The 19040-nt window shown below is 39.2% G+C and overlaps 1 long non-coding RNA gene across 1 annotated transcript; it reads left to right on the top strand.

Moving 5' to 3' along the window:
- The first annotated feature begins 231 nt into the window (after positions 1–231).
- Positions 232–15402, top strand: LOC143646435 (uncharacterized). The gene is made up of 5 exons (XR_013157464.1): positions 232–469; positions 12049–12186; positions 13555–13799; positions 14540–14669; positions 15317–15402. It is a non-coding gene; the product is annotated as an uncharacterized LOC143646435 (long non-coding RNA).
- The last annotated feature ends 3638 nt before the right edge of the window (positions 15403–19040 follow it).

A 19040-nucleotide genomic window follows, 5' to 3' on the forward strand; every position in this document is an offset into this window, starting at 1 on the left:
ATTGGGATTATCTGAACACCAAAAAGTTATCAGCAATTATTCTCTTTATCAAAGGATTTGTCTTACTCTTCCTTAAAATAGCTGCTTCTACTTGAGCTCTTTAAACAGACAACCCAAATTTAATTAATGCTATAATTTTTAATAACTCCTGTAAGAATTTTAGAATTGATGATGTAAGAATATCTGTAATTACATTCCAAGCTGGAATTCTCCAAAAGATTAGAGAGTATTTTTGTTTCACTTTTTACTGAACTATGACATCATAGAAGAAACTGCACATAATTGCACAGCATGATGAAAACTCACAAAAGGACCACGCCTATGTAACCAGCACCCACATCAAGAAATGGGGCATTTTTCCTTTACGTCCCCTTCCAGTCCCTACCCCATTTCAAGGGAACGCACTATCCTTACTTAACCCATACATTAGTTGCCTGAGTTTCATACTTTATATAAACTGACTCAAACGGTGAGTACTATTTCTACTTTCACTCATTGTTATGTTTGTGAGATTCATCCATGTTGTTTTTGCATAGTTGTAGATGTTTCATTCTCATTGCTGCTTCATATTGTATTATCTGAATAGACCACGATTTATTTATCTATCCATCTTCCACCGATGGGCGTTTAAGTTGTTTCCAGATTCTGACTGTTAAAATAGTGCTGCTAAGAACATTTTTGCACATATCTTATGGTAAACATATATGTATATTTCTGTTGAGTGTATAACTAGGAGTGGAACTGTTGGAGCATGTAAACTTATATTCAGCATTAGCTGATATGGCCAAGGATTACTCTTCACCAGCAATAAGAGTTCCAGGTGCTCTATAGCCTAACCAACAGTTGATATTTTCTGCCTTTTGAATTTTAATCATTCTAATATTACTGGTTATAGTGGGGCTATAGTTTTAATTTGCATTTCACTGATGGCTAAGGAAGTAGAGCACTTTTTAAAATACTTATTGCCACTTAGGTATTCTCTTTAGTGAGGTGTCCAAGTCTTTTGTCTATTACTTTCAGATTGTCTTTTTTTTTTGTTGTTGATTTATAGGAGGAGTTCTTTACATATTCTGGATAAAAATATTTTGTTGGACATATGTGTTGCAAATACTATTCCTTTTTTGCAGGTTGTATTTTGGCTCTTTTTATGGTGCTTTTGTATCAACATAAGTTCTTAATTTTAATATAGTCCAATTTAATTAATTCTTTCCATATGGTGAGTGTTTTTGTATTCTGTTTAAAAAGTATGTACCTTCCCATGGTCACAAAGATGCTCTATGTTTTTTTAAAGCTTCATTATCTTTATCTTTCATATTTAGATCAGCAGTCCATTTGGAATTGATTTTTGAATAAGGCATGTAGGGTTAAGTTATGTCTTTTACATATGAATACTGCTTTAACCAAGCACCACTTATTAAAAAGACTATTCTTTACCCACTGCCCTGCAAAGCTACTTCTGTCATAGACCAGGTAAGCACATTTATGTGAGTAAGATGGAATCATTTTGAAAGAATCCATGTAGGATGTCCTTGAGATGGGAGAAGGGATATGTGTATAGCTCACACACTTAAGAAAGTTTTAAAATGCACACTTTTGAGCTGTATCCCCTTGGCTCTCCTACATCCTATCTTGGTGCTTTGAATAAGATGACATATGGATTCAAGAATTTCTCTCCATCTTCCAGTGTAAATGCCTCCTTTTCTTTTAGATGGAAAAAATTATAGACAACATCCTACCATAAAAATACAGTATATAAATAAGCTTGAAATAAGCTTGGGTTTAACACACACGCACAGTATCAAGCAAAGGTAAGCAAAAGTATTTTGGAGAGAAAGAATAGGAGAAAAGTCCATATTCTCAACAACCAACATAAATCACTTTTTCCCTACAATAAAGCACAAATTCTCCTCGCTTCACCCTGTCTTCATTAGTCAGTTTCTCTTGCATTACAGTCTACCCAAGGGAATGAAAGTGTGGGGTGGGGGTGGGGTTCAGCTATCATCAACATCAGGGAAAAGGATCAGCTCAGGGAGTAGGAGAAGCATAAGGAACTAAAATGTAGGAACTTATTGAGCTTCTTAACTTTGAAAGCCTTGACTGAGAAATTACAAGCTTGATTTAAATCATTCTCGACTTCAGAAAGATAGAGGGAAAATTATCAGTGACAGGTAATTGTCCACAGCAGAACCTTTTTAAAATGCTTAAGAACATTTTCTGAGTGAAAGGTGCTTCCAGATGAGTTTAGAGTTATTTCAAACCAGATTGCTCATATCTTAGCCCAGAGTTTAATTGCTGACAATTTTACTCTTTCTTCACCAAAATGTATAATGAAGATTTAACTCACTAAGGGTTAAGACTTCTTAAAAACTGAAGTATAAAAATGTTGAAAAGATCAGGCTTCTGAGAGGTTTCAATTATGAAAGTTTAATATCTTAAAAAGGAGAAAACAAGAAACTTGGTTGTACAGAAGGCTTTCACCATCTGAATTGGCTTTATCCTTTAACAGATGAGAAATGGGAGGCCAAAAAGATGACAGGACTTGCCCAGAGTCTTGTGGGAAGCTAATGGGGGATGTGGGAATGGTGTCCAGTACTGAGTTCTCCTCCAATGTGTTCATTTTGTTGGTTGCATTCACCCAGTTTTTACTTCCAAGGAAAGAAGAATCATACATTGATGGCATTAGGTAGCAAAATTTCAGTCATGGGAAATCCCTGCGTATCGATTATCTATTATTCCTAAACAAACCACCCCATATTTAGTGGTATAAACCAACAATGATCATTTATTATTGCCGCTATTATCTCTCATGGTTTGAGGGGTTCCTTGGGCTCAGCAAGATGGTTCTCACTCAGGAATCTCACAGGCAGTTGTACTCAGCTGCCAGCTGGGACAGACTCCTTGTGATGTATTCCTCCTTCACATATCTAGTGTTGATGCTGCCACCCTCTGGGACACAGGGGGAGCTGCCAGACAAAACACTGTCCAACTGCTCCTCCATGTAGCTGGGGCTTCCTCACAACATGGCGTCTGGTTTCCAGAGCAAGTGTCTCAAGAGAAACCAGGTGAAGACTGCATCGCCTTGTATGACCTAACTTCAGAAGTCACTCAGCATCACCATTTCTGTAATTGTGAGCAGACCCAGATTCAAGGGAAAGGAACATGGACTTCACTTCTCCATGGGAGGAGTGTAAGAGGAACAAGTGGGATAGGAGATGTTACTTAAGTCATTCTGAAACTACAATTTACCATGGCCTATGACATTGGTTCTTCTTCAGGTACAAAATTTGTTTTTTTGTATTCTTGTTATTCTCATGCCTCTTAAAGGGAATTTTAAATAGATGGCGCCCACTCCACATGCAAGAGATGTTTTTTTGCAGATATCACAAAATGCTTTTAAAAACTTGCATTAGTTTGCTAGCTGCTGGAATGCAATATACCAGAATTAGAATGGCTTTTACAAAAGTGGAATTTAATAAGTTGAAAGTTTATAGTTCTAAGGCTATAAAAATTTCCAAAGTAAGGCATCCAGAGAAAGATACCTTAATTCAAGAGGGCCAATGACATTTGGGATTTCTCTCTCAGCTGGAAAGGCACATAGTGACATCTGCCAGCTTTCTCTCCAGGCTTCTTCAATGGCTTCCTGGGGGTTCTGTCCATTCTGTTGGCTCTGACACTTTGTAGGGCTCTCTTCAGGTTCTGGCTTGTTGAATGTCTCATGGTGATGACCGTTGGGCTCTAAGCACCTCCACACATCCATGTCTCTGTTATCCACGTGTCTACATCTGTGTCAGCTCTGCTGTGAAGTTTCTGTCAGCTCTGAGGCTTCTGTCATTTCTCCAAATGTTTCCCCTTTTAAAGTCTCTAGTAATCTAATCAAGACCCACCTAGAATAGGTGGAGTCACATCTCCATCTAATCAAAGATAACACCTACAACTCTGTGTGTCACATCTCTGTGGGGATAATCTAATCAAAAGTTTCTAACCTACAGTATTAAATCAGGTTTAAAAGGTATGACTGCCTCTACAAGATTGAACTGGGATGAAAGCATGACTTTTTTGGGGGGTACATAAATTCAAACAAGCACAAAACTCTACCTCCAAAGCTCTCTCTTTTTCCTTTTCTCTTTAATGCCAAAGATACCCCAGTGAATTTTTGTAATTTCAACTACAAATGGATTTTCTATCCTGCCTTAAGTTTTCGGGATCATGAAGTCTTGGACAGTACTTAAGTTCTGGCAGGTCAGAGTGTTCTGCTCTGATGGATATTACAGCAATATCTCCAGGGCTCAGTACTTGGCTCTTTTCCTATTTTACCTATATTGTCTTCTTAGTCAATTACATCCAGTAACGTGGCTTTAAATATCATCTATTTTAGTTTGCAAGCTGCCAGAGTGCAATATACCTGAAATAGAATGGCTTTTAAAAAGGGAATGTATTATGTTGCAAGTTTACAACTCTAAGGCCATGAAAATGTCCAAATTAAGGCATCAAAGAGAAGAAATCTGCTCTGGTTTGCTAGCTGCAGAATGCAACACACCAGAGATGGATTGGCTTTCAATAAAAGGAGATTTATTTAGTTAACGTATAGTTCTTCAGAAGAAAGGCAGCTAACGTTCAACTGATCAACTGAGGTTCTTTCTTACGTGGGAAGGCACAGGGCGATCTCTGCTGGCCTTCTCTCCAGGCCTCTGGGTTCCAACAACTTTCCCCGGGGTGATTCCTTTCTGCATCTCCAAAGGCCTGGGCTGAGCTGCAAGTGCTGAGATGAAGTATACTGAGCTGCTCTGGCTGTGCTACATTGAGCTCTCTCATTTAAGCACCAGCCAATTAAATCAAACATCATTCATTGTAGCAGGCATGCCTCCTAGCCGACTGCAGATGTAATCAGCAACAGATGAGGTTCACGTGCCATTGGCTCACATCCACAGCAACAGAACTAGGCACCTTCACCTAGCCAAGTTGACATCTGAACCTAACTACCACAATAGCTTAACTCCAAAGAAAGGGTTGATGAAATTTGGGGTTTCTCTCTCAGCTGGGAGGGTACATGGCCACATCTGCTCACTTTTTCTCCTCATTTCATAAGGCTTCCCCAGGGTCATTTTTCTTCTACTCCATAGGTCTCTGGCTGCATGGGCTCTGTAGGTTCTGTTGGCTCTAAAGCTTTTTCCAAAATGGTTTCCTCTTGAAAGGCTCCAGTAAGCAACCCCACCTTGAATGGGTGGGGACACATCTTCAGGAAAACCATCTAATCAAAAGTTACCACCCACAATTGTGTAGGTCACATCTCCATGGAAACAATTGAAGAGATTTCACCCAGAAATAGAAAGTGACGATTAAAGGGTATGGCTTTTCTGGGGTACATAATAGCTTCAAACTGGAATACCATCTACGGTGGTAATTGCCATCTAACTTCAGATACTGCTGTACAATCTCCCTGTCAACATCTCCACTTAATGACCAATACTCATCTCATACTTAGCACATCTAAAACTGAGCTCCTACGATTTGCCCCAAATCCTGTGCCTTCCACTATTCCCGCATCTTAGTTAGTGGCAGCATCAACCTTCCCATTGCCCAGGTGTCTCCCTTGACTCCCTTTCAACCATACCCCATGCCCATCAGCAAATCTTCACAACTCTATTTCTAAATATATCCCAAATTCGACCACTTCTCTCCATCCTTACTGCCACCACTGCGTCCAAAGACATCATCAGGAAATAAATCAAAAGCCTCCTAATTGGTCTCTTAGCACCCCTACCCTACTGCCACTGAGTCTTTGGAAAGGAAAGGAAAACACTGTTAGTAAAACAGATAAAGAAAAAAAATCTATTAGATCATGGAACTTTTTAAAAAAGATATTATTGAGAAATCTTCACACATATACAGTCCATATATGATACACAATCAGTGGCTCATAATATCATCACATAGTTGTGTACTCATTACCATTATCATTTTTATAACATTTTGCATCACTCCAGAAAAAGAAAAAAACTCACACATCCCATATCCCTTACCCCACCCTCTCATTGACCACTAATATTTTAATCTATCCAACTTTTTTAACCATTTATCCCACTTTTTTTTTTTAATCTTTACTTTTTTACTTATCTGTTCATACCCTACATCACACAAACAGGCTTTACAATGATTATTTAGATATTTATTTAAATATGCCTATAGATAAGCTAACTAAGATATCCATTTTAGGTGGTTAAGATTGTCATGTGTTAATTGTAAAAACATTTGTATCTTTATATTTTCTGAAACCAGGAAAGTGTTTAGTAACAGAGGTCATTATTATAGCAACATTGATACTTGTAATAACTTTCCACTTAATATTTTGAGAACATTCGCAACTGTTGACAGCTGATTAAATGGTATGTAAGTTAATCTTTAATACTTAGAATTTAAGAAACTCTCCTAACTGAATTTGTGATTTTCACCTTGTGACTTAATTTTAAATTCATTTGTGAGACTAACTGTGCAAACACAAGTTTCACAATGATTATTTGGATACTTTATTTAAATATGCCATAGTTAGACTAACTAAGATAACCATTTTTGGTGGTTTTAAGTGTATTGTTTGTTTTCTTAAATAAAAATATTTTTAAAAAACTAATAAACAGAATAAAAATGGAGCATCAGACACAAGGTTTTCACAATCACATGATCACATTGTATCATTATACAATCATCTTCAAGAATCAAGGCTACTGGAACACAGCTCAACAGTTTCAGATACTTTCGTCCAGCCACTCCATACATCAAAAAGTAATACATAAGAATATAATACAGAAGAATAACCTCCAGGATAACCTCTCAACTCTGAAATCTCTCAGCCACTGAAACCTTATTTCGTCTCATTTCTTTCTTCCCCTTTTTGGTCAAAAAGCTTTCTCAATTCCATGATGCTGGGTCCCAGCTCATCCCGGAATTTCTGTCCCACATTGCCAGGGAGATTTACACCTCTGGGAGTCATGTGGGAGAGGGCGCAGAGTTCACCTGCAGAGCTGGCTTAGAGAGAGAGGCCACATCTGAGCAACAAAAGAGGTTCTCTTGGGTTGACTTTTAGGCATAATTCTAAATAGGCTTAACATCTTCTTTGTAGGAATGTTTCATAGGGGCAAACTCCAAGTTTGAGGGCTCAGCCTAGTGAATCAATTGTCCTCACTGCTTATGACAATATCAGGAATTCCCCAACTAGGGAAGTTGAATATTTTCTTCTTTCTCCACAGCCCCTCAAGGGGCCTTTGCAAATATTTTTTATTCTCTACCCAAATTACTCTGGGATATATGGGGGAATCACACTAACTTATACATAATTCCATGTAATTACGGTGTTCAACTAAATTGGTCATACAAGTTAAATTAGAGAATGCACTACCCAAAACATAAAATTTGCATCAAATATGTATCTCTCCCTTTGGTCTCACAAAGAAGTTGTTGTTGTTTTAAAATATGGACCATGTCATCCTTTACCTTGTATTCTGATTTATTTTAGTCCTGTGCAGATCACATTAGTTGAAGTCTAATCACTTTTTCAACTTTTTAAACAGTTGCAGTATGGGGTAATGCTGACTTTCATAGCTTCAGAGTTCTAACTCTAAGTCTCAGGTGTCACATGAATACCCAAAGTTTCTGGGAATGATCAGGCTATATATAAACAGCTCAGTATCTCAGAATTTAGAAATAACAATTACAACTCCTGAATATATGTGACTATTGTTAAGAACTTACAATTTAGGACCCTTGACAATAGGCCCTAACCTGATAACCCGTGCTCTTGATTTCAATTCTCCGAGTTTGTACATTATAGTTAGTCCATATGAATGAGGCATGATAATATTTGTCTTTTGTTTCTGCCATTTCATCCCATATACAATCCTTAAATTTCATTCATCTAATTGCATGCCTCACAACTTCATTCCTTTTTGGGGCTGCTCAATAGTCCATTGTACGCATACGCCACAGTTTCCCCTTTCTTCCCTCAGTCTTTGTACTCTTAGGCCATCTTCATCCATTGTGAATCTGGAACACTGCCTCCATAAACACCACCATGCAAATGTCCATTCCCCACTCTCATGTCCCCACTCTCAGTTCTTCCAGGTATATATCTAGGAAGGGGATTGCAGGATCACATGGCAACCCCACCCCTAGCCTCCTGTGGAACCACCACGCTGCCCTCTGGAGGGGCTGCATCATGGCACTTCTTAGCTCAGACCTCTTCTGGTACCCCATCACAGTCCTTAGTAAAACCTACAGGCCCTACTTGTCCTGGCTGGTTCCCTCTCTGACTTCTTTTCCCCACTTCACCCTCTCAAACACTGCATTACAACCACACTGGCTCCCTCCTGTTCCTGCAATGTCCGGATTCCCACGTGGCTCACCCCTCAGTTAATTCAAGTCACTATTCAAAAATTTTGCTCTTCAGTAGGCCTTTTGCTGGCTCCTTATTAAAAGTTTCAACTCCCCTCCTCCTGAAATAACCACTGCCTCCTTTTCTGCTTGATTTTTCTCCTTAGCTGTTGTAACTGCCTAACATACTATATATTTTACTTCAGCTTTCTTCTTGTCTACCTCCCCAACTAGAATGTAAGTCAACTAGGACATAATCCCCCTGAAGGCAGGAACCATCACCTGCTTTGATGCTGTGTCTGTGACCTAGAGGGCTTCAACATCACAGGGTCCTGGGTTCAAATCCTGACTCTGCTATACAGTTTCTGTGGCCTGACCTTGGACAGTTTCTCTAACCTCTCTGAGTATCAGTTTTCTCAACTGTAAATATGGCAATAGTCCTCATAAGGTTTCAAGAATTAAAGAAAGTGCTCTGGACTAGACACCATGAAAAGAGTAGAAATTAACAGTTACTTTCCATTTCTATTTAATGAGAAGTGATATAGCTGAAAGTGAAGCTGAGTTATCAGGAAAGAAAGATTTTGTTTTGTTTCTTATACACTCAGGCAAGCTACTAAGGGCAGGAAGGAGGGTATTTGGATAGATTTCAGAAAGCTATTTTGCCTAGGCTTCACCAGAACAGCCTATACTTCTGACCATTCCAGCTGAATGAGGCTTCACTGTAAATGAGAAGGCCCTATAATTCATATTTGTTGAATTGAGTTGAAGTGAATGGTGACAAAGTGAAAGACTATAAGAGCCTATATAAAGTCTCTGGATAGTTGGATAGTTCATTAATGTGGATCTTTGATAACTTCAATGAAGTACCTAAAGAAGGAAGGTGGATTACTCACAGGACAAAGCATTCATTCATTCCTTCTTTCACTTATTCAGTATGCCTACTAACTACCAGGCACTGTGCTAGAAGCTGCAGAAAATCAGATGTGAGAGGTCGTCCTTATACCAATTTTTTTTATATATAACCCATGAGAATAATCTAAAGCATATGAAACAACTAGAGATGACAGTACCCAAGTAGGAGTTGAATTAAATATTTTAAGCAATTTAGGACTACGGAAAAAGAGATTCATAATAGCCAGGAAAGACTTCATAGAGTAGGTAGGATTTGAGTTGACTTTTGAAGAACAGGTGGGGTTTGAATAGTCAGAGAGGAAAAGGGAAAGCATTCCAGATGAAAGAACACATGAGTTATTTCCCAGAAATTTGCAAATGCAAGAAGTCTAAGCTCTTTATAAGTAGGGTACTGCAGCACTATTTTGGGCATCTCCTTGAAGGCAAGGACTTTTTCATCTCTGTGTTTTCAAAGTATAGCCTGAGGTCTGGCATAGAATAGGAGTTCAATAAATATCAGATGGGTTCTTAGATAGTCAACTGTATGGCAAGATTGATGGATGGATTGATAAATGGATGGCTGAGTGGGCAGGTGGATGGATGAGTGGATGGATGACCGAGTCATGGCTATAGCTTTTTTCTAGTTAAACAACATTGGATTCTGATGCATTATTATCATAAAGTTGAGTCTTCTCCCAGAAGATCAAAAGGCAGTTTTGATCCACTTTGGAGAGAGCCTTTTAGAGAATACTATAAGAAATTTTAACCTCCCTTTATGCAACTTTGACAAGAGCAGTCATAGGAAAACATTCTACTTTGGAAGCTCAAATGCCATACTACACATTTCAGAACTAGATTGGGAACTGTGAGCTGATTATTAATTCCTTAGGTTGAGGCAAGTCAAAATACCATATTTTATCAATCCTAAGACACTCATTTTTTTCTCTATTCTAATATCTCTGAAATAGAGATGTGTCTTATAATTAGTGATGTTTTAGCATTGTGTTGTAGTTTAATTTCCAGCATTTTTTCTTTCCTGGTGGCTTTTGTAAGTGGTAAGTCTTATAAACATTGGCATCCTAGAAATATAAAATAGAATAAATGATTACCTCAAAATCCCAAACTCAATCTATGAGAGAACTAGACTAGAACTAAGGTGTTCTCAGTTTTAAACTTGTGTTTTAACAATTAGGTAACTTTTCCCATAAAAAATGGGACACTTCCTGAATTTCTTTTAGGCCATACCTTATGAATTTAAAGGAGTTGTCATATCCTTTACATGCCTCCTGTTTGATGTTAGAAGAAAAGAAATATTGAGTTTTAGAGACACTGCCTTATTTCAAATTTCCTACAGCTGGGATCTCACCCAGTATTGCCAGATATAGCAAATAAAAATATAGAAATGTCAAAAATATTGCATGGGACATCCTTATGTTGCGAGAAACAGAACAAATAGGGGCTGAGGCTCCAAAGTTTCAGGAAGTAGGGTTTTATTCATCCATGGCCATAGGGCTCAGCCAAGTAGCCTCTGAAAGTCTGAGTCCCGAACAAAAGGTTAACATCAGTTTTTATAGACAGGATGACAGGTTAAAGACAAGGTAAATGATTGGCTGGCATGAAGCTGGGCAGAAGCAGATGAACGGTTGGGGGGGAGGGGGCTTCACAGGGACTTCTCTTATCCTGCCTATTGACCATCCTTGGGGCCTGGGAGGTTTTTCAACAGGGAGTGGACCAAGTAAACAGGGGCCTGCCTGCTGCAACAGGAAGTGGCTTTAACAAACAGGGGCTGCCTGCAACACTTATACTGAATATTGTTTATCGTTTATCTGAAATTCAAATTTTACTTGGTGTCCTGTACTTCATCGGCCAACTCTAAACTCAACTGATCCTTAGAAGAAAATTGACCAAAAATGCTGGTTTCAAGGTTCCATAAGATTATCAGAGACCAGGAGAGCCCTTTCACACCATGAAAGAGGGCCAGGCTAGGGGAGAAGGGGACAGGGTGGAGGGCGTGAGCTGTTTCAGTCCACAAAGAGAAGCAACCCTGACACATTTTATGACCCAGAATCTTGGGAGCTCCCCTGACTCAGCTTTTTAGACCCACGTTGGAAATGTACCAAATACTCATTTTGGCTGAATGCTAACTTGCCTTATGTTAAGATAAATATTGGACTGAAGCCAAATATCAATGAATTTCTGGGGTAGGTTTCTTTTCCTTTGAAAACTCATCACACACATGGAACTAAATAACAAAATACAAATAAATAAGTTAATGACCTAATAATTCTGCAAAGGTTAAACATATGTTTTATATATAACTTTATTTATTTTTAAAATTTTATGCATAGTCATTGACTCAAAAAGAATAGAGTTATATTGTAAGCCATTGATTGTATACCATGTATGGAATGTATGTGTGAAGATTTCTAAAAAAAAGAAAAAGGAAAAAAGTTCTTTCTAAAGTTAGCACAGGCATTCTCTCTTAACAGTCTTACTTGTTACTGATCTATATCTTTACTGATTTAGCAATTTGAAAGTTTTTAATCACTGATTTTGTACATAGAATGAATAGTCTTCACAATCACTAATTAGAGTAGTTTTTCTTTTGTAGTAATAAATATATCGTTATATTTCAACTGACAGGATTTCAACATATAAAACTTACCTCAGATTACATCTAGATGCTTGCCTATATTTGAAAATGTATGCTCCATTGATAACAATAACTCTGAAAAAATGACATCTTTTACATTTAACTGCCCCCACTCCCTTTTTTTTTTTTTTTGCCTGCAACAGTGTGACTTACTTCAAATGTATTCCTGAGACAGAGGGGAGGAGACAGGAGGTGTGGAGAATCTCTGGCCTGTCCAGGACCTAAGGAATCAGAAGCTCTGAGGGGTGGTGCGGAGGGGCAGTGTTTTAACAAGACCCCAGGTGACTGGAATGCACTCTGAAGCTTGAAAAGCTCTGCGCCTGCAAAAGATCACCTGACAGCTTACTAGAAATGTACACTCAGGCCCATCCCAGAACTGCAGAATCACAATCAACATTCTCACAAGATTCCTAGACTGTTTACGCACGTTAAAGTTTGAGGAGGGCTGTCACAGAAGACAACAAAGCTGAATGCTGTGCTTCAATATAACTGTCTCCGACCTGTTGAAGTTGATAAGGCACAAAGAGACCTTGAGTGACCCCTGTGTCCTGGATTGGAGACTAGATCTAATTCAAATGAAACATGGGAATTATGTTTAGCCAACTGCAACCAGACCTAAATCTCATTCCACTGTCCAGTGTCCTCCTTTTCAATCCTTACTTAGCATAATCACCACAGAAGCTTCCTAACTGCTGTCTACCCTTTACCCCTACGTTAATCAGAGTTTTCCAGAGAAATAGAACCAACAGGATGTGTATACACATATGCACGCGCGCACACACACATACACACACACACACACATATAACTATTCGGAGATCTGTCATAGGAATTGGCTCAACCATGGGGATTGGAAAATCCAAATCCCGTAGGGCAGGTCGCAGGCTGGAGACTCAGTGAAGGTGAAATCGAATTCCCCAGGAGAAGCTGGCTGGCTGCTGAAATCCTCAGTTCTGGCTTTATCGCCTCCATCTGGTGGATGAGAAGGTTCCTCTCATCATTGAAGACAATCTCCTTTCTTAATTGTAGATATAATCAGCCATAGGTGCAGTCAACTGACTCATGATTTAAATACATCTAAGAAATGCCCTCATGGTAACAATTAGGCCAGCACTTGTCTGGCCAAACAACAATTGGACACCATAACCTAGAGCCCAACCTAATTAAGTTGACACATAAATTAGCTGTTAAATTCTCACCACCCCCTCCACCCATAGAACTCCTCATTGAATTTCTTCATTGGTGCGTGTTTCCAAGCCTGGCAGGTTAATAATTTCAGCTTAAAAAAAAAGCTCTGGTAGATCATTGTTTTACTTTTTTGACAAAGGTCAAATGAAGGCTTTCGTATGAAAGGAAATGTAGAGAATTGTGTCAACCCCTCTCCTCCAGGAATCCATAGAGCAAGGTCAACATTTTAGGGTGGGGAGGGAGGGCTGCTGGTAGTGAAAACCTCTCCAGGAGATGTTGTGCAGGGTTTTCCTTCATTATGTTCCTTTTCTTGGGGGAGGAAATGTAAAGGTTATGAAAGCATGGGCAGGAAAAACAGTTTTTGGAAATATTCTCTATTCCTATAACCTTTTCTCATAGCTTGTTTAAGCTCAGGCATATAACCTGAGCATATATAAAAAACGCTGACTCTTGTCCTTTAGGTGACCTTTGAGACACAAGGAACAGAGGACACCTCCCTGGGTGCCAAGATTACAAGATTGGGAGACATTGAAAGCAAATCAGAGGCAAGAGGTCCTTCAATAAGGAATATCCTGCCTAAAATTCAGTCTACCACCTATGGACAGCTCTATAATTAACTAATTGTACTTTGTCAAGTACATCAAGAGGAAGATACTTTCACTGAAGAAAGGCTGTGGGAATCTGGGTTCCTCTGTCACACAGCAAGGCACATGGCTAGTATCTGTTGGTCCTTCACTCCTGGGTTTCATTGGTTTCAGCTGTTGGTTCCAGTCGCCTCTTCCTTGAACTTCTGTGTCCTCTGTTAGTATCTCCAGGGCTTTTCTCTCTCAGCTCTCTCTCTGTGATTTTTCTGCCCTTTATCCTTTCAAAAAGGATGCCAATAAAAGGATTAAGACACACCTTGAATTGGGTGGTCACATCTCTATTGAAATAACCTACCCAAAAGGTTCCACTCATAAAACGTCTGCACCCACAGGAATGGATTAAAAGAACATGGCCTTTTCTGGGTACATAACAGCTCAAACCAGCAACCATTTAAAAGACTTACTCAAAAAATATCTTAGGAGATGATACACAGATATCTTCCAACTTGGTAAGAAGCATCTTCTCAAGCAGAATTCCTGACCCTGACAGTATAATAGAATCACCTGGGGAGCTTTAAAATATTCTGATATCCAAACAACCCTCCAGACAGTAAAATCTGAGATGATGAGGGTAGAACTAAAGCATCAGTCTTTTTTTTTTTTTCTAAGCTGTGGGTGATCCTAATATGCAATCAAAGTGGGGAACCAAGGTTTGGATTAATTATCATCCCTCCTCTATACAACATGACTGTGCAGCTAAGCTTGAGCTAAGCATGATGCTCATGGTCTTCACAGGTCGGAACATGAAATGTGGTAAGATTCTTACTTTGTAAAGTCTCATAATCTCCTTTTTGTCACACAGGGGAGCCTTTCAAGTGGAAGGCAAATGGACTCTATCAAGAACCTCACTCACAAAAGTTGGTCATAATCGTATTTTGTGGTTTCTTCTTGGATTCTCCACCTACCCACTTATCTTATCAGTAGGAAAAAAGGTCTGATACTTGAGGACTAGAGTCCTATAGGCATCTTGGGGTTGACTTTTATGTTGGGGCTCAAACTTAAATGTTGGTTCTGGTCCCTCAAACTAACACAGTCTTTTGGGAGAAAATATCCGTGTTTAACAACTGTTATGACCATAAACTATTGCCTTAATTTGACCAAAGTTCCCCCAGCAGCTGATCAAGTTCATTTCCATAAAGAGGATTGTTGTTCATAGCGTCACAATCCCAGATGTGCTTTTGGAGTTTAGAATTTTACTAAAATATAGTATAGTAGAAAGGTAATGCTGTACAAATATTACATATTGCATTATACCTCCAGGGGAATCTGAAACAGCATTTTACAATAAACACATTTCAATCTCTGCAGTAAAACATAAAAAGTCATAGTAAGCGAGATAAATTGACATTATACACAGCCTTATAAGTTCCAGTTTTATCATTAAAAAATGAAACTCAGTTTTCAGACCTTTTTGTGATTGAGCATTATGGATAAGAGATTTTGGCTTTAAACAATGAAGTACAAGTTGCTATTAAAAAAAAAAAGAGTGAGCAGCAATTGGGAAAAGCTGAGGGCAAAGAAGTGATTGACAATACTGTTCTACACAGAAAAAGTTCATTTGATAAATTTCTTTTCACAGCAAGCCGGAATTGGAATGAAAATTGGCCCCTCAGGAGCCAGACTCAGAGCCCCAACCAGACTTTGTAATAAAAGCTGCAAGAATAAGCTAAGAGACTCATTTGGGCGGGGAGTTGGGGTTTTTTTTTTTGGCTTGGGGGGGAGGGAAGGAACTTGGAGGGGAGGCCCTAGATATGGCATCTTGCATATGGGTTATTTCCAGTGCTGATTCATTCCTCAAGCAGTGTATAGCCGCATCCCTTTTATTGTTCCCTTTCTTTTATTATTTGTTTTTAAGTTTTTTCCTTTTTTTTTTCATTTCCGCCTTTCTTTTAATTCATAAGCATTGATGCATTAGTGGTGGGTGGTGCAGGATGTCTTAGCCCACCCTCAGACCCACCCATTGTTCTTGAAGCCTTCTAGAAATCTCCATGGCCTCTCTTCAGGTCTTGATTTTTTCCCCCCCAAAGTCTTTGGATTCTCTCTGCTCCTTCAGTGTTTTTCTTCTCAGGGAGAGAGGAAGAATCTTGTGAACCTCCTGTGATGACTTAATTGGCTTTAGTGCAGGACATCAAACAGGTTAGTAAAAAGAAGATGGAAATTGGGAGGCTATAGCCCTCCTTCCTCAGCATATTCCAGAGGATTTTCCTTTCAGCACTGTGCTTCAAAGAGTAAAGAGTGGGCGGGCCGCGGTGGCTCAGCGGGCAAAGTGCTTGCCTGCTATGCCGGAGGACCTCGGTTCGATTCCCGGCCCCAGCCCATGTAACAAAAAAAACGGAGAAACAGAATACAAGAAAATGTTTAAAAATGTTTCCCTTTCTTCCTTCCTTCCTTCCTTCTCTCTGTCTTTCCTTTAAAAAAAAAAAAAAAAAAAAAAAGAGTAAAGAGTAAGCTGAGGTGTGTCAGATGAGACACAAAGGTAAAAAATTCAGAAGCAAGTAATTTCTTCCTCTCAAATACTTGACTGCTTAGAAAACCATGGCACCTCAGACGTCTGACACTTTTAAGATAGTGATAGTCACAGCATTTTATATGATATAAATTTTATCACCATAGCACATATTGCCAGTAAAGTGCATATATCGGAAGGGAAAAGATAGAGGACATCTCAAAGTTTACGTATTGTATAATGAGCACGCAAGCCAAGAAATAACACATCGCTAGCACTGCAGAAGTCCTTCTCCTAATTCTACCCCAAGGAGTAAATACCACCCTAACTTCTGAGACTGTAGCTTCCTTTTTTTTTTAATTTCATTTTTTGTATTGTTTCTTTTGCTCAACATTATGTTTGAGAGATTCATCCACACTGGTGCTGGTTGTGTCCTTCAACTGTCCTCAGTGTTGTGTAATATTCTCTTGTGTGATAGCCACTTTACTTGAACATTCACCAGGTAATAGGCATTTGGCTTGGGACCAGTCTGGGATATCATGAACATCTTTGAACACGTCTCTTGATGAACATATATATTCCTTTCTGCTGAGGCCATACCTAGGAGTGGAACTGCTAGGTGATAAGGCACATGTTCAGCTTTAGTAGATCCTGCCAACCAGTTTTCCACAGTGGTTGTGACAATTTACATTCTCAACAGCAGAGTATGGTAATTCCAACGAGTCTCCTCACCTAGTAATGTGGGTCTTCACTTTAGATCTTTGAAGCTGCCCTCTATCTTATTTTTATGGGAATCCTCACAGGCTACAAGCCTCACCTTACCATGTTAAGTAATCTCACATTTTAAAGTAAGCTTCAATGGGCAGGCCATAGTGGCTCAGCAGGCAGAGTTCTCACCTGCCATGCCAGAGACCCGGGTTTAATTCCTGGTGCCTGCCCAGGCAAAAAAAAAAAAAAAAAGTAAAGTAAGCTTCGGGTTTCAAATGAAGATTGATATGGAAAGTCATGACCTTTCAGGTAACTTTCTTGATCTACTTTCTTTATCAAAACCAAGCATGCTGATTTGACCATTTCTGAGCTCTGAGGGAGCAGGTTAGAGAAATAAAAATGTAGTGAGGAAGATATGGTATTGAAACTTAATGAGACAATGGAGAGTAGCATAGTCCTTGATTGAGAACATATCCTCAATTCTGGCAAAATCTAAAACTGACCATAACTTGAGACAGAAGAGTTCAAGGGTGTTTGTCTCATATGGTTCATACATCTTGTTACTTTACAATCACACTTATGGACATTTTTAATCTATATTTATATTTATACAGGCAAAAAATACACAGGGTGTATAGGTAGCTTGCAGAAGGCTCCATGTCAAGTTTCCTCTAATAGTCATTGCATCTTATGCACAGCTGTATAATTTAATAAAAATGATTCCTATTTAATAACTGCTGCCTGGGCATTAGGAAGTGTTGTCTGAGGCTTAGACTCTCACCACTCAAAGTATGGTCCGAGAAGCAGCGGCATCTGGGAGACATCATGTCCAGATATCATCTGGGGGCTTGTTGGAAACGCAGAGTCTCAGACCCCACCGTGACCCTACTGAATCAGAATCTTCATTTTAACCATTCCCTCAAATTAGATTCTGGTACACGTTCAAGTTTGAGAAGAGGTGTTTTAGACACATTATCAGACTTAATCCTCATCATGGCCATGTAAGAGTGGATGGAGCGATATGCCCATGTTAGTGATGACAAAGCAGAGGTACAGAAATTTTCTTGAAAATGCTAGTAGGTGTCACACAGAATGCAGATTGAGAGAAAGCCTGACAGTTGAGCACAGGCTTATAATCATTTTACTATGCAACATCCAACTTATTCATAAGGATTCGATTTATGTGTAAATTCTTAGGAGCTTAATTTGGCATAAAGAAAAGCTGATCAACACTGGAAATCTGACCTTTTCATATCAATTTATGGCAGTCCTGATGTTTTGCTGGTAAATGATTAAAGAAAGTAAAACATGACAACAGATTATTGGTTTTGATCTCAGGAAAGATGGGCAGTTTGGTGAGGACAGGATCAGCAGGTGAATGAAGGAGCTGACAATTTGAACTTAATCCGAGTGAGCCCTGTGCTCCCAGAAAACAGCAACAAGTAGGAAATCCCCTCATCCTTTTCTGTTCTGGGAAACAACTTACTCCAAGGAGCCACCCTGCACTATATAACTTAGATAAGACTCTGTCCACTTTTTTCTCATGACTCCCGCCAGACTTCCAGTGGCTCAATTATTTACCTGTTAGTTGCCAAACCCAGACCTTTCCCCTTTTGCTTGAACCTGTTAACAAAGCCGAATGCAGACCTTCCACCTCCCTACACTTTGTATTGTAAATACTTAGCTGAGAGTAAAACTATTTGTCCACCTGAATCTAACTAAACTCAGAAATAAACATTTCCCATTTAGCTGATTGACTGAGACTTCCCCGATTGCAAAATAGTATTAACTCTAAAGCACTAATTGGACCTTTTGATGAGGTTGCCTAAGATAGGGGGTGGCCCAACTGGGTCAGGATGGGTCTCAATCCTATTACTGAGAGTCTTACAGGGTAGGCTACAGGGAGCAGCCAGAAGCTGGAAGTCAATGGAACCAAAAGGTCAGGAGAGGGCACTGTGTGCATTGCCATGTGACAAAAAAGCCAAGGACTAAAGATCACCAGCAGCCAGCCCCAGAATGCCACAGTCTTCTAGGAGAAAGCATCACTTTGATGATAACCTGATTTTGGACTTCTAACCTCAAAACCATGACCCAATAAATTCTCATCTGCAATAGATTTCAGAGGTAGCAACCAACCCATTGCATGTTA

This window comes from Tamandua tetradactyla, chromosome 1 (genome assembly GCF_023851605.1).
Source record: "Tamandua tetradactyla isolate mTamTet1 chromosome 1, mTamTet1.pri, whole genome shotgun sequence".
NCBI lineage: Eukaryota > Metazoa > Chordata > Mammalia > Pilosa > Myrmecophagidae > Tamandua > Tamandua tetradactyla.